The 14,900-nt window shown below is 37.7% G+C and overlaps 1 long non-coding RNA gene across 1 annotated transcript in view; it reads left to right on the top strand.

Annotated features, from left to right (window-relative positions):
- Positions 1 to 10,326: 10,326 nt before the first annotated feature.
- The window catches only part of LOC139795519 (uncharacterized), a 30,220-nt gene continuing 25,646 nt past the window's right edge, over positions 10,327 to 14,900 (top strand). The window contains exon 1 of the long non-coding RNA XR_011725542.1: positions 10,327 to 10,491. This is a non-coding gene — a long non-coding RNA (uncharacterized lncRNA). The remainder of the gene's footprint in view (positions 10,492 to 14,900) is intronic.

Genomic DNA, 14,900 nt, shown 5'->3' on the forward strand with positions numbered 1-14,900 from the left:
AATATAAAATATCACCTGCTTTGGATGTGCAATTGGCAGGTCAGGTAAAATTACTTAAATAGAGTTGACAAACATTTGATGAAAGGCTGAAGTCTAAACATAGTGTAGGTAAAAGGAAGAATGAGCTTTCAAAAGCAAAAAAACCCCACAGTATAAAATACAGTAATTGCAAATGAAATGGGGTAGGCATGGCTCAGATTTTGCATTACAGGCATTCAAGAAAATACACACATATTTGCATACATCTCATTTAAAAGTGTTAAAAAGATGTGATCAGTTTAAATTCAGTAATATTCTACACTCATCTATAAACCTCCCATTGTAGCCCATTTCACCTTTTCTTCAGAATGGGGGAGAGTGACAGTATCCAAAAACAGGGAACTATTGACTTCTGAGTAAACTGAAGCTGATCCAGCTCTTACGGAGGCAATGAAAACATTCCTTTTGATTCCAGTATGTTTTGGACCAGGCTCATAGTAAGAAAGTGTCTTTAACAGGGAATTCTCTATTACTGAAGGAGAACAACTCATAACCTGCCTCATAACCCAGAGTTCCTGTTCCCCCAAAGCCACATTTTTTGTGGAAAAAAGGTGCCATCTTTTATAAGACATTTTCAGGCAGCTTTAAATTCTGAGAAAAATTAACTTGATACAGGAGTTGTAATGATGAATAAATATGAGTAAATACATTTCAAAATGCTATGGAGACCTAGCTATGTTATACCTTTGTGTTAAAAAGAAGGGAAACAATTGTCCATTTTTCTACAGCATACTGTCATCCTGTGCCTGGGATAAATTTCTTCCCTTCAAATGGAAGTATATTCATTTTATTATCTTTTTGTTAATGTTTCGGAAGATAATTAAACTTCCAATTATTAAGCAATGCCTCCCTCAAAATGGCCAGGCCCTGTTTCTGTTTGCTTATTCTTCTGCTGTTTAGGCAGTAAGCTGACCTAATGCAGGAGTGATTAAAGAAGCCACGACTTTTTGGGACACAGTCAAATACGGAGTAGAACTGAGAAGGTGAAGATTTTTAAGTCCTGCAAATCTTAAAATAGCACCCTCCTCGCTTGTCATTTTTGTACCTTGACAAGATCTCCAGCAAAAAATTTTGCATTTTCAGCCTCACAAAAACCATGGGTTCTCCAGCAATGAGGCAACGGAAAAAATCAATACTTGCCATGTACCATGTAACCAATAGAATAAGGGCAATGATTTATGTATGGATGGATGCAGACTGAATCAGCTGGGGCCTCAAACAGAGGGAGAGAGAGAGAAGGAGAGAGAGAGAAAGAGAGGTGTGGGGGTGAGCTGGACTGCAGTGATTATTCCTACACTATGGCCAGATATTTTTTTTTTCTGCAGCATTAATCCCCCTCTCTAGCACTGCAGGACATAGAAGAAAGACTAGGAATGTGTGGAATATATGATGGACCAGCTTTTCTCTTTTTGCTTCAGAATAATGATGCTATGTTGAATATTACGGTACAGTAAAAAAAGAAGAATGATATACAGTCTGCAGTCCTTCAGTCTGCCAGCTACCTCCACCCTAATAAAGACCAGTCTAGTGGGTCAACAAGAAATAGTTTAAAGAGAGTCAAATTATCAACAGGATAAAAATGTACCATCACTGCTTCATGACAAGAAAAAGCAGGAAGGGCTCACTGAAGAGAACTACTGTGTACCTCAGGAGTTTCTGCTGAGAATATAGTTTTGTAAATTGGATTACCAGGGATACAGCACTATAAGGTATTTAATGACTGTGGTAACTTCTAGGATATCTAATACTGCTGTTGATTTAAAAAAAAAAAATCAAGATAAAATTTACTGATCTGTTTGTCTGATGTAGGCTGCCAATAAACACTTATCCAAACTGTATTAAATGCTTTATTACTGTGCTGTTAATAAATACCTACTATGTCTTTAAAGTGACAGTAATTTGCTACAGAAATGTCATACTATTTTATTAGAAATACCTCCTCTGTAGTTTGTACAAATTGCTAAATTAATCCGTAAACCTTTTTGCAATGCCTTGTATATTCAGACTGTATTTACCTTTTTAGGAATCAGATGTTCGTTCAGCACTTCCAATATTGCAGTTTGCCACCAAGTAATCTTGTTTTAATTAATATTTCTGCTGCAATTACCACTGACGACTGAATCAATTCTCTTTTCTCTTTATAACATTTATATAAGTTTGAACCTCGGTACTGTCAGTCTTTCTCTTGAAAGGCATAATATTTTTAGATAATGCTATAGAACAATAGGAGGCCACTAGCTAAATACACCAGTTATGCAATGTTAGATCACTTAAAGCTTTAAGAATTGTGGTATGTTTACAAGCCTTGCATTTTATAGATGTATCAGGTCAGAATAACACAGAAATAATTTAATTTCTGACTTGCTACAACATACGTATGATAATATGCTAGCGAGTTTAATCATTAGCCACATGTGTATGTTTTGTGGTGAAAATGTCAATGAACATATAAACAAAATTTAAGTATAAAGAGGGTTTTGTTTTACGAATGTAATTGCATGCAACCAGATTTTCACTTGAATTAAAAACATTTCCGACTATTTGGATTTGGTATTACCCACCTAGTTCTTTTATATAAGTAATACTATGCTTAGCATAAGCTAACATACACCTGTATGGACATAGCAAAATAACAGTGATGTTGTAAAATAAATACCATCTCAATAGAGTTTGAATTTAACTTCCCTTTCAGTTGGCAATAGCAGACAACACTTTATTTCAGAGAATGAAAGTATAAGGCACATTATAAACCACAACAAGTATTTACAGCTCATTACTAATTCAGACAGAAAATTATTCTTGTGGCAGACACTCAACAACAGGAACTAATGGTTCCTAGATCACTCAGTCCTCTATCTTTATAAAGCATGCAAATGAAAATCTTGATAAATTAAAACATTTCTAAGGCCTTAGAATTACGTTAGGTGAAAAGGGGAAAAGATGTAGCCTATGTACCAATTAAAGCATGAGAGAACACAATCCACAAGGGAAGACACTTTAAGAACAACTCCTAATGTAGAAATAATATGACGTGGATAATTTACGGGGATTTCTCAAACTCCTCAAAGTCGTGAGCACAAAGCAAGTTATCAATGTGCTTACCTTTGCACAACACATTGTCATTCTTCTCCTTCTGCTTCCTCTCTCTCTCTCTTCAATAAACACAGCAAGAGAGACTCCATGGATGATGATAGACTTGCTTGACTTTCGTCCTCAGCTTCAGCCAGAATGCCTTGGACCTAGACCATTTGGGAATGAACATGGAATAACATGAAAATCTTGGCCCCAGCCCAAGGGAAAAAGTGAAGCATTCAATGGAACAGGTAATAGCTCTCTACAGCACCACGACCAGGTGAGTTACATGAACAAACAATGGTTCGGAGCCAGTGACATAGAAATTATTACTGAAAATTAATGAAAGCACTTTGCCTTGACCCTGGACATGCACCAGTTTGATAACTTTCAACTTATCAAGACTAGGTAGTTAAAGAAATCTGGCTAAAGCCATTTTCTGTGTTTCCACAGTTGTGAATATAGCAGCAGTTAGTTTTAAAGCACCAGGCAAGTTTACATTTTCTAAACAAAAGGCAGGTGCACAACTGCTCTTGTAATTCTCCATCAAAACACAGAGCACTCTCTGCTAAAAAAACTTGAATGGGAAACAAACTTGAAAAACAGAATAATATTGTTACAATTAGGAAAACATTAAGAAAATGTTCATATTTACAGTGTTTTTATGTTTCTTGTGAAAGTCTCTTTCATGCACAGTTAACTGATTGTTTCTACCCAGCATACTATGTTCTCTTTTCAAATTACCACTTGAAAATATACTTAAATTGAAGAGTACTGTCATGGTGAAAACTCATAGCTTCATTAGTAGAAGCTGCCACATAAACATATTGTAAAAAAAAAAATTATCTTATTTGCCATATTAAAGGAAGGAAAATGTTTAATATGATGCTTAGTGCAACTCATTTCCTTAGAATGTTTTCAGCTTTTGTTAGAAGAAACATACAGCTCAGGCACAGACCAGCTCCCATTTACACTAACAGTAAGATTATCAGTAATTCTAATGAAAGTATTTCAGCTGACATTTTCTTAGAGTTTTACATATCTCTGCTCTAGGAACAGGACCAAAAAAAGGAAGCTGGTGTTTGACTTTCTGCAACATTCATGAAAGATGTGCTGTAGCAAATATGTTGTTTTGAATTAATTTTCAATACCAGAAAATATATGCATATGACTGTACTAATATCTTAAAATGAACTTGCTAAAATTTCTCATTTCTCTTTAAAGCAATATGACAATTTAAAATTGCTTAGCTACACACATATATAAACACACATTTTAAACTTTTTCACATGTTAATTGAAGTATTGTAATTTGTCACATTAATAAAAAAATCTCACAGAATCTGGTTAATCAAAATCTTTATCATTCTCTGGAAACTAGAATGCTGTAGATAAGCAACACATAGATCTTTGATGTCTTCACAATTTTTTGTCTTTGTGTGGTCAAAGAACTATCAATATTTGTTAGAAATTTCTCAGCTACTTCAGAAAACGTGCAATACTGTCAGCTCTAGCTGAAACTCTTGGTTCCTGGGGGTAACAAATGGCAAAAGATTCAGCATAGCAAAAGTCTAAGTAGACCAGTAAATTTAAAAGAAATTTAGTAGTATTGCAAGGGGTCAAACTTAATAAACAGTAAAAGAAGAAAAATAAATCAAAACAAAAGGATTATAGGACCCAAATTTGAAAATTCCAGGTACATAAAAGCAGCACACAACCTGCACATAACCTGGTGTTCTCTAGGCAAGGTCTCATCATTGTGAAAAAAATATGAAAAGAAAAGTGACCCTTGCTATTTTGTCACATAAAAACCCCAAAATATTTGTGTATCAATACACTTCCTGAGCAGTCGGGCAGAGGGTGGTAATTACTGTAAATGCATTTCTTCTTTGTTATAATATCACACACCTACAGTGTGCAACATCTAACTGATTCTTTTATCTCATGCAAACCATCCCAGCTCTGTCAACAACTCTTGAATTTTTAAAGAGGCTCCCTCTCCCTCCCTCTTTTATTCCTCCTGAAATTTTCTGACCCCGGATCTCTAAGATACAGCAATTTCCATGGATTAAACAGTTCTATAGGAGTCACCTAATAAAACACTATTAATTGTAATAGATTTTTGTTTCTTCTGCCAATGATATTTCCATGGCAACATTTTCACGTTCTATTGTTGAGGATGTTCTTCATTCCCAGAGCGGGTTAACCACAGGGCAGGAAGGGCAGGCTGTTGGTCAGCCTTTATTTTCTCTGGTCCTTCAACAAAGGTTAGTTGAGGGCATCAGAAGCCAAAGGGTAATTACTTTTCCTCAACAGGGTTAAAGTCACACAGATTGCTATTGAGACAACTGTATGGATGACCTCCAGTTTTTTATGTTCAATCTTCTTTTCTTTTAGCAGAGCAAATGTTAATAAGGATGGCAGGCAGAGGGAAAGCCCAGCGAGTTACACACCTTGTATTTCTCCATACTTTTGAACTGTGCTATTAGTGCAACTTTTAACAAGAAAGCAATTAGGTGAACCCAAACCACAAAAGGCTGCATAGTGATTAAACATAAAAGCTACCAATAGCCAAAAAAAAGGACCTATTCTGTAAATTATCTATTCAATTAATTATAATAGTAATCTCATGCTTTAATAATATTCCAACTCAAGATATATTTAGGAGAGCCAGCATCACCATATTCTCTGTTCCACTAGCCTCAAGTTTGTCAATAATGTCACTTGCTTCCCACAAAATGATGAACTGGGATTGTGGGAACACTTTAACTAGGGAAGACTTTAATGCTCAGCCTGGCTCCTTCACTGAGCCTCCCATGGAATCCCCACCAGATCAGGAGGGTGGAGAGCATGGAGTACAGAAATCCTGATCTGAGCTGCCAAGACAGACAGGGAGACAAGTGGGCTAAATAAGGATTTTTGCATGGATTTGGGGGAAGGTAAGCAGGCTGGTAGAACACCAGTGTCTCCAGCATAACACGTTTAGCTCTCAGCCTGCTTGCAGAGTGGAAATCCACTCGAATAGTAAAACAGCTCACAACAGAGATCTAGTCCATAAATCACCTAAGAGTATACAAAACCTCAGCCAGTGGATCTCCACTGCTAATTGGAATCACCAGGCACCAGGACTGGGGGTGCCCAGGCTGGGCCTCAGGGGGTTTGGTGGGTCCTCAGGTCCAAGTGCCACTGGGACCACTGGAAGCTGTCATGATCCTGGAAGCTGTCATGATCCAGCTAACAGCCCCTCTGTAAGCTCTCACAGCTCAGCTCCTCTCCCTGCTAGAAACTGCCTATCCCCCATAGCTTCCCAGGCACCACTTATCTCACTACCAATATTAAAAGCATTGATTTGACTTTTTGTGGTACATTTACAAGTAAGTATTACAATAATATAAGTCAATAATGCAAAGCAAGGAAAAAAAAAAATGGGGTGACATCTTTCTCAGCCATAGTTTTACCTTCATATCTCTTGGCTACTCCTTTCAAGCTCAATGTTTCAAAAAAAAAAAAGAAAAAGAAAAAACCAATAAACAGATCAGGTACTGATCATTAAAATATCCATTATAAATCAGGGAATTGCAACTCAGCTTTTCAATTGATGCATTCATTTGTAAACTCAGCAAAAGTTATAAATAATCACATAGCTGATGAAGGAGAAACAGAAGATTTGGTAATCAATCAGTTCAAATGGGGTTAAATGGAAGAATAATGCATCATTTGATTTGGCTATATTGTACAGTATGGAAATTATTGAATACTTGCTATCCCACTTTCACATCAAAGAGGTGGTAGACAAACAGACGATCATAAAACAGAATTATCAGACTCTGGCCTTGTAGCACTGTTTATCCATCTGTGCTACACACAGAATGCTGGTGGCAAGCCAAAGGACCTCAGAAACCTCTCTGGTTTTAACCACAGTAGATCTTCCTTTGTTCAAACCTTACACTACCCCAGGTAAAGCAACAGCTACCTTCAAAAGCTGAAATATGAATTCCCAAATAGAAATCTGATTGAATAGGATTACATACTAAACTCAGTAATATTTTCTAAGTGCATTACAGGAACTATCCACTAGCTTTAAAACACAGGAATTCTAAGAGTTAGAATTTCATGTATAACTTATCTCTATAATATATATGTATAAGAGAACCAAACATACTATGTGATGGAAAGCTGTTTGTTAAAGGAACTCAATGTAAATTCCATTATGATCTGACTCCACACAGCAACCACATAGTTACAATTTGTTCTTAACTCTGTAATCTAACACTTTGTTAAATTAAAATACTAAATTTGTTGGAAAGGTAATTTCCATTTAGCTTGATTGTGGCACTAGGAAGTGTGTCAGTCCTGACACAGACTACCCATGGCCAGGTTTCACTAGCATCAGATTTCTGCTACACATCTCCTGGGAAGCAGCAGCAGGTCTTTTTTCCATGAAGAAATTAGGATTTTACAGCTATTAATGATCCATGCATTCTGAATTTCACAAATTTTCACTCCCTTTCCCTTTCACTCTGCTGGAAGGCACTTTCACACAGAGATGATGCAGAGGACAGACAGAGGAGTTAAGGTCACTTCTCTGCAGATGTCTGTAGTAGAAGTCCTTCAGTCCCATGTGTTTGGAAAAATTTGGGCTTTCAGAAGAATACATAAACATGCAGGGCTACATTAAAAATCCACGGAAGTCCCAAACAAATTCAGACAGCTGTCCTGGATTAACCTGCTTCCTCAGGACACATAAACAAAGACTAGGGCCACAAAGTGCTGACCCTGGCAGACCAGGGAGCCAAGAAACATTTATTCAGTATTTTTCATCATGAATTTAAAATATATTGTATCCAATTTAATTAATTTAACATTCTTATGGCCAAATGCAGTCTTTCATATGTGGTATAGAATCATTAGGAGCCACAGTGGTATGAGATAGCTACAAGCATTTTTATAGATTTCAAAGACAGAAATGTCAAAAAATAAACACTGCTAAAATATAAATGTCAGCTGCCTTTTACTTTAGCAAATCTGCAGTAGGGTAGCACAATCACTAATGATTTTTAAATGGTTATTTAATGGTTATTACTTTGCATCTACAAACAATGACTGAAAATGGCACAGACTTGGACAAGACTGACTGCATACGCATTTTTTTGCTTTGAAAATTTCCTCTTCTGTTTCTGTTGTTTTATAATGAGCAGAGATTGGAAAACAACATCTCTGGAAAACACTTAAGTCTTCAAAATCGTGCATTCCTCTCCAAAGCACAGCCTTCCTTTGTCACTCTATGCTTGTGCTCACATAGCTCAGTGACCTCTAAGGCTAAAAAAAGGCTTTGAAAAAGCTTGGAAACTATTTTCCACAACAATGAAGGAGAAAAAGTAATATCCTCCAACACAGGGAGGAGAAAAAGATGTCCCACTAACCAACACTAAGTGTGTGCATGTGTGAGCACCAGCTCCTGTGCAGAGGCCCCTTCCTAAGCTGCAGATGCAGGCTACTGAATATCACCTATCACCTTGCTCTAGCTGCACCTCTGGAAGACTGAGAAGGAGCAGATGAAAGCTTCTTGTAATAATGTGAGCCATGAGTGTGACTGTCCATTAGATTGTTAATCTTCAGTTCTAAACTCTCTCTTTCCCATTAGTTCCTTCAGGGGTGTTTACTTGTCTCTCACAAATTCTATAATCAACTAAAGTTTTAGGAAAAAAAAAAAAAAAAAAAAAAAAGCCTTATTTTGAATAGCATAGAACAGGCTTTCTGAAAACAAGAAAGAAAAGCTTTAAAAAGCTTCTCCAAATTTGGACCCAAAAAGTCAAGTGGGCATATACAGGTAGGAGCTTGAAGTGAACCATGATAACTTTCCTATTAGAAAGAGCTGTCTCTCTGATCACCTTCCATACCATGCACTCAATAACAACACAACTCTCATAAAGTCTTAAATATAGTGCTGTTGTATTGGTCATACAAAGATAACTATATTCCAGCTGTAGTGCAGAGCTGCTGAACATAACCTGGGCTTTCTAAAAAACATAATTAACAGTGCTCAAAGCAAAAGACACTTTTTGTATCTCACAGCTCTTACTCGGAAATCCACAGATCTATCTGCATGACCTTTGCAGATGGTCACTGCTAAGACAGTGGAGCAAAACTGCTAGGAAACCTGCCTCCAAGCTGCCAGAAAAATTGTGCTACCTGAATTATCATAAAGAAAAGGTAAACTGGTTTCTGAAAAAAACTGGTAAACAAGCAAATAAGAGAAGCTACACAAGTTCACATTCTCTCAAAAATACCAAATCTTTGCTAATAATTCTGCATTTCATATTTAAGACAAGTAAGTATTTATAACTTACCTTGTGACTGGCTGCTGCAGTCTCTGACTATCACAAGCTTTTGCTTAATTGAAATAATGCTTGTTCCCTGACATTCTCAGGACCGACTATGGCTTTTCTTGGAATTAATTTGAGCTGAGTGCAGCTCACAGAGGTCTAGGGTCCCCACCTGACACACAGGATCCACAGGATGCACTACTCCTCCATCATTCCCACCTATTTCTTTCAAGATCCATCCCATAAACGACCTCAAAACTGTAATGTCACAGGCCAGGTAACTCTCTCTCACAATAGGTAAAGGAAAGACATCAAGGTTAGTCTAATAAGCTCTTTTCCACTGGAACCTGCATGCTATAAAAGCAGATAGCAAGTGGACAGTGGTATCTGTGTTTATTTGAATGTCACCAGGAAAAGCATATGCAGGAAAACCCCATGCCGTGGCATGGCATTTAGCTGTTCACCTGTGACAAGTGCTTTTTTCCACACTGTGACTCTCAGCATCTTGATTTTCTGTCAGCTTTTAAGTCCCAACTAATTAGAAGATTCACTACTCCTTATGATTCCTGACTTTCAGTTTCTAATTGGTCTTCGAGGCAGGCTATTATCTAAACGAATTGTGATATTCCACTGGGTATGTTAAATGAAAATGACCAACATCACTACTTCTCCTCAGCATTATTTACCTCATAGTAAAGTAATTCTGTTCTGAGGACAGCACGTTCTAACTTTGCAATTAAACTGGAAGTCAATCAACTGAAGAAAGGTGAAAGGAAACCAAATCAGGTTGAATATTATCTCTGATTCTCTTTTCCAAAATTGTGCCTCAGATTAGAAGTCTTAATTAGGGAGACCTGTTCGTAATGGTGTACTTGCAGATACCACTGAAGGTCTGTACACGAGATAGGCACACAGGAACTGCCCACACAGCTTGGCACAGTCCTCACTCACCTAGTAGTTTTGCAAGGATAGTTCTCTCCACTCTGCTGCAGATTTCTGCTCTCTATTCTGCACTGCAGCAGCTATGGAGTCATTCAGGAAGAACACACCAAGAGGTAAGAGATGGACAGAGATTAGCCCTAAATTTAGGGGAAGTTATGTTCAGACACAAATTAAATTAGGAATTGTAGGGCAATGAGGGTCGTTTTCCATTGCAAGGAGTAGATGAGTGAATGTGTTCTTTCTTGAGAGTAATGTAGATTTCTGAAAGTTATGGACCCATCGGGTACACAGCTGTTCAATATCACAATACTTTTTCAGCCAAAACTCTAATATCAGGCAGATCATCTCTGGAGCTGGTCAGTATGCAATGCTGCAAAACTAATGCCTTGTTTTAAGCAAAAGTGGTCATATTGCATTGGAACCATATTGTTAACTGGTTTGGAAGGATAGTATGGCTATAACTACTGCTTTGAGCTCAGCCTGGAGACATTATACTAAGGATCCTGTCACTGGCTCTGTGCTTTCTTACACTGGTGAACCAAGTAACAGCACTGAACTCAAAGCAATGCACCAAAGAAAACAAGAACAGCAGAAGTCTGGATGAACAACAGTAACACTAGACCCTGGGGCTAATTTTGTTGGCCTACCCAAAATCACAGCAGAGGACTCTCAGGTATCCACTGCACAAACCAGGCGATGAACCCGGGTGGTGAGGCAGAGTGTGTGTATTAGTACAGCACTTGCGATGGGCAGTGAGCCACTGGCTCTGGCAGCTCCTCCATTTACCATCACTTTGGTGTCTACAAACCTTTCTCAAGTCTTCTTGTCTCTGTGTTAACTACGCCTTGCAGTACTTCTTAAAGATTTAGTGTATAGTTCTTATGTTCTTACTCTAATCATCTTTTCCTGCCCTCTTTGCCTCCCCTTCTACCAGCTCACCAGTGCTTGCAGCTCATCTCTCACCCATTTCTGCAACACCTCTCACAGTTACACATCCAAGATAAGTCAGGCAATGTGGGTCAAATATTTAATATGAGTGGAATATGTCTTTAAAAATATAAAATTGTCTATAATACCAGTCATCAGTTCATGGTAATCCAAAAGGTGCTACAATAAGAATTATATTAGATTTTCTTCTTTACACTGCTTTCATTGGAATATTTTGCTGAAATCATTATGTTTAGGCAAGACCTAATGGCTAGCTAAATTCATAACAGAGTATCTGAAACATTTCTCTGAATTTGCTCAAGGCAGTTCATACTAGTAAGATTCACAGAGCTAAATCAACCTCATCTTTGAGTGCAGTAGTTTATGTACGTTCAATATCACACGCCTCCAATATGTCATTCCCAGGTGCAATTATGCATGCAAAAGCTTGCTTAAGCAGCACTAAGATTTTAATGGTCTTTTGTGAAAATCTATTGTAGTGTATATTTGTAATGGGGCAGATTTTTCCCAATATCCACTGCCAATCATTTGTCAAATAATCACTCTAGGAAAAGCAAGCTAGCAAGATGCAAAAGCACTGTTTTCTCAACCCAAATGAATTTCAGAAAAGAGTAAAAAGGCTTTTCAACTTTCTGTCTGTACATTTCTATCCATTATTAACTGTGCATTGTTTTCCTGTGGTTGCTGTCCTTGACCACAGAAGTAGGGGCTTCAGTAAGTTAGTTATGATCTTTATTCTGTAGATCCAGAAGAGCTCTTAACCCTCCAGAAGAAGTCGAGTGCAGAAACATTGTACAGAGATGAAAAGAAACTTGCCTATTATAGCATCCACCAGACTTCCCTCAACATGCAGTGCTTTACAGGAAAGATTTTCAAACCAGTATTTTTTAAGTGCAGGACTAAATGGTTCTGTGGAATGCTTAATAACTGTTTTAACAAAAGCTTGCCCCACTCCATTCGTTTTGTTGTCAGCCTGTACTCTGGCAGCAGACAAAGGGTTAATGTCAAAATACATCTTCTGATACCCTGATTGCCTTTCTTCATCCATTGTTTTCAAACTTCTTTTGAACGGTCAGAAATTTTCTGCCTGAATAAACTCTCCACAGAAAAAAAGAACTGGAGCAAACAGAAAAATGAGTAAAATAAAAACAAACTGTGGTGGCAATATAGAAAGGAGACCTGGTTATAAAATCACAAACTTCTAGCACCAGCATTTATGGTGAAAGTACAAAAATTTAAAAGCGCAAACTTTGCCTTCTTGCAGCTGAATTATTTACAGCTAGCACCATTCTGTACATCACCATAAATCTGACAAATTTAGCTTTGGGTGACTTGATACTCAGAACGGAAAAGAAATTAGCCCAATTTTTGGAAAGCTTTTCTAAAAATGCTTTTTTAAAATAACAAACCACTGTTTTCATAATGCTATTCATGTCTCTGCTTTCCTTTAGACTGCAATTTGACACTAGAAGCTGTATTTCTTACTAATATTTAAAAGCTTCTAATTTCAACCTTCTGTTTTGATCACTCTTGAAATTCTAATATTGGTATCTAACATTGGTATATTCTAATATCTTGGTAGCAAGAAAGATAGTCTTATAAAAAAACAAGAGGAGTGCATTTCAGTTATGGTTATCTATTGATTCAGTTACACTTCAATTGATTTAAAATTGTTTCAAGCAACTGTTCTGCACCCAAAACACCCCATGAACCACAGAAACCAGATCAATAGATTTCAAGTGAAATAATTGTTTTCCTTTGTAAGACCCCATTACTTCTTGAATGAAGAACTGTTTGATTGACCTCCAGGAAAGCAGCAGATGTGGAAAAGCCAAGCACCTCAGGCTTTATCATTTAAAGAGAGGCCTTGGAAATTACAGGAAAGTCCATTGTACATGTGCTCTGTTAGCTGTGGGAAAGGCACAGCTGGAGGAGCCACAAAACTGCATTTTACCCCGATGATAACACGGGAGCTGTGGCACACACATGGCAAATACAGACTTTTTGAGTTAGTTGCATGTGAACACACGTGAAAAATATTTTAGTAGTGAAGGAGATAATTCAAGGATTCTTGACTGACTGGTTCTATTTTCACATTATGGGTATTAATTAGTTTTCTGTCTTGTTTCACGACATTTCAAACAGTTGTGACACTGAACACACTTTTTGCACTGTGTCTTGCTATATTAACCCTTTGTGATTGCAGTCATTTCCAGATTGCCAAATTCAGATACACAAGGTAACAGGCACAAAGTAGTGCAGCAGCAGAGGAAATCAGAGCGACCTCATTAATCCTACTGGCAGGGTGCATTTTTATACCAGATTAGCAATTTTTGGGGTGCAACAAAGGCAGTCCTAGGAGATGAAACAACAATACACACATCTACAGAGAGTCTTCTAGCTGTCGCCCTACCTCTCTGTGGTCATCATGTGTTTGTGTCCCCCAAGATAAAGCCTTCCCTACTTGGAACATGCCCTTTTGCACGGCAGAAAGAGTCCATTGTCTGTGTCCGTAGCCAGACACAGGAACAAGGTGACTGCAGAAAACTGAGTGTGTGAATGGAATGTGTTGGAGATGTGTGGGAACTGAGGACAGGGGCTGGTGGTGCAGGACAGAGCACCTGTCACATCATAAATTAGGATAAATTTGTGATGGTAATTCTGGGAAAGCATTGCCAGATGTAACAAATTTGACAGGCTTGAGCTGTCAGTCTCAGCCCAATATACAGTGCTCTCTCCATCATACAGCAAAATTACTGCCTAAGTAAAGCAAACATGGGTGTTCCCCCTGCAGGGGGGGAACAACAGGAAACATATGTGAACCTACTTATAAACTGCAGTTTTAATATACAATTCTATTTTTAGATAATTTCTACCCCTAGTTGATGCTTTCTCCCACAAAAGTAGCAACTCAGAATACAGGAATATTATTTTGTGGTCTTAGGGCAAGAGTTGCTGTACCATTCCTCCCAGTAAGAGAAAATTTTTATTTCTTTTTAATTCTATTGAAAATAAATGAAACACATAATAGTCGGGTATGTTTTTGTAATGAACTCTTGGCTGGGTCCTTGCACATATTAGACCTGATCTGGGCTTTACTCCTTTATGAGCACAATTAACTGCAAACACCTTGTCATAAACATTTTAAAAGGTCAAAGAGATGGCAACAATTTTGGTAAAGAGATAAACGGTCAAATAAAACATTGAATTGTTAATACCCAGGTGACAGAAAGCTGCATGAGTCAGATCAATAAGAAGACATACAGCACAAATTCGGGGATAAAGGGCGGGTCAACTTTCAAGTGTTAATAACTTGCTCCTAATATTTTGCTCTAGCACATCGTGTGTTCTAGCAGGTAACATTGCTGTTAATAGCAAATTAACAGCCACAGATTCGCAGCAGTAAAATTGGGCATAGGAGGTTACTGAGACAAAAAGTTTTGAAAGCATTTAGCTCCATTAACACTAAGAAAAACAGTCAGTTTTTAAAAGGCAAGTAAGAGCAGCCTTAATACCATTTCTGATCTAATGTGTTAGTTACTTGCTGGCTGGGGCACACTCTTCCCCTTTCTGT

The sequence above is a fragment of the Heliangelus exortis genome, chromosome 3, assembly GCF_036169615.1.
Source record: "Heliangelus exortis chromosome 3, bHelExo1.hap1, whole genome shotgun sequence".
Classification (NCBI taxonomy): Eukaryota; Metazoa; Chordata; class Aves; order Apodiformes; family Trochilidae; genus Heliangelus; species Heliangelus exortis.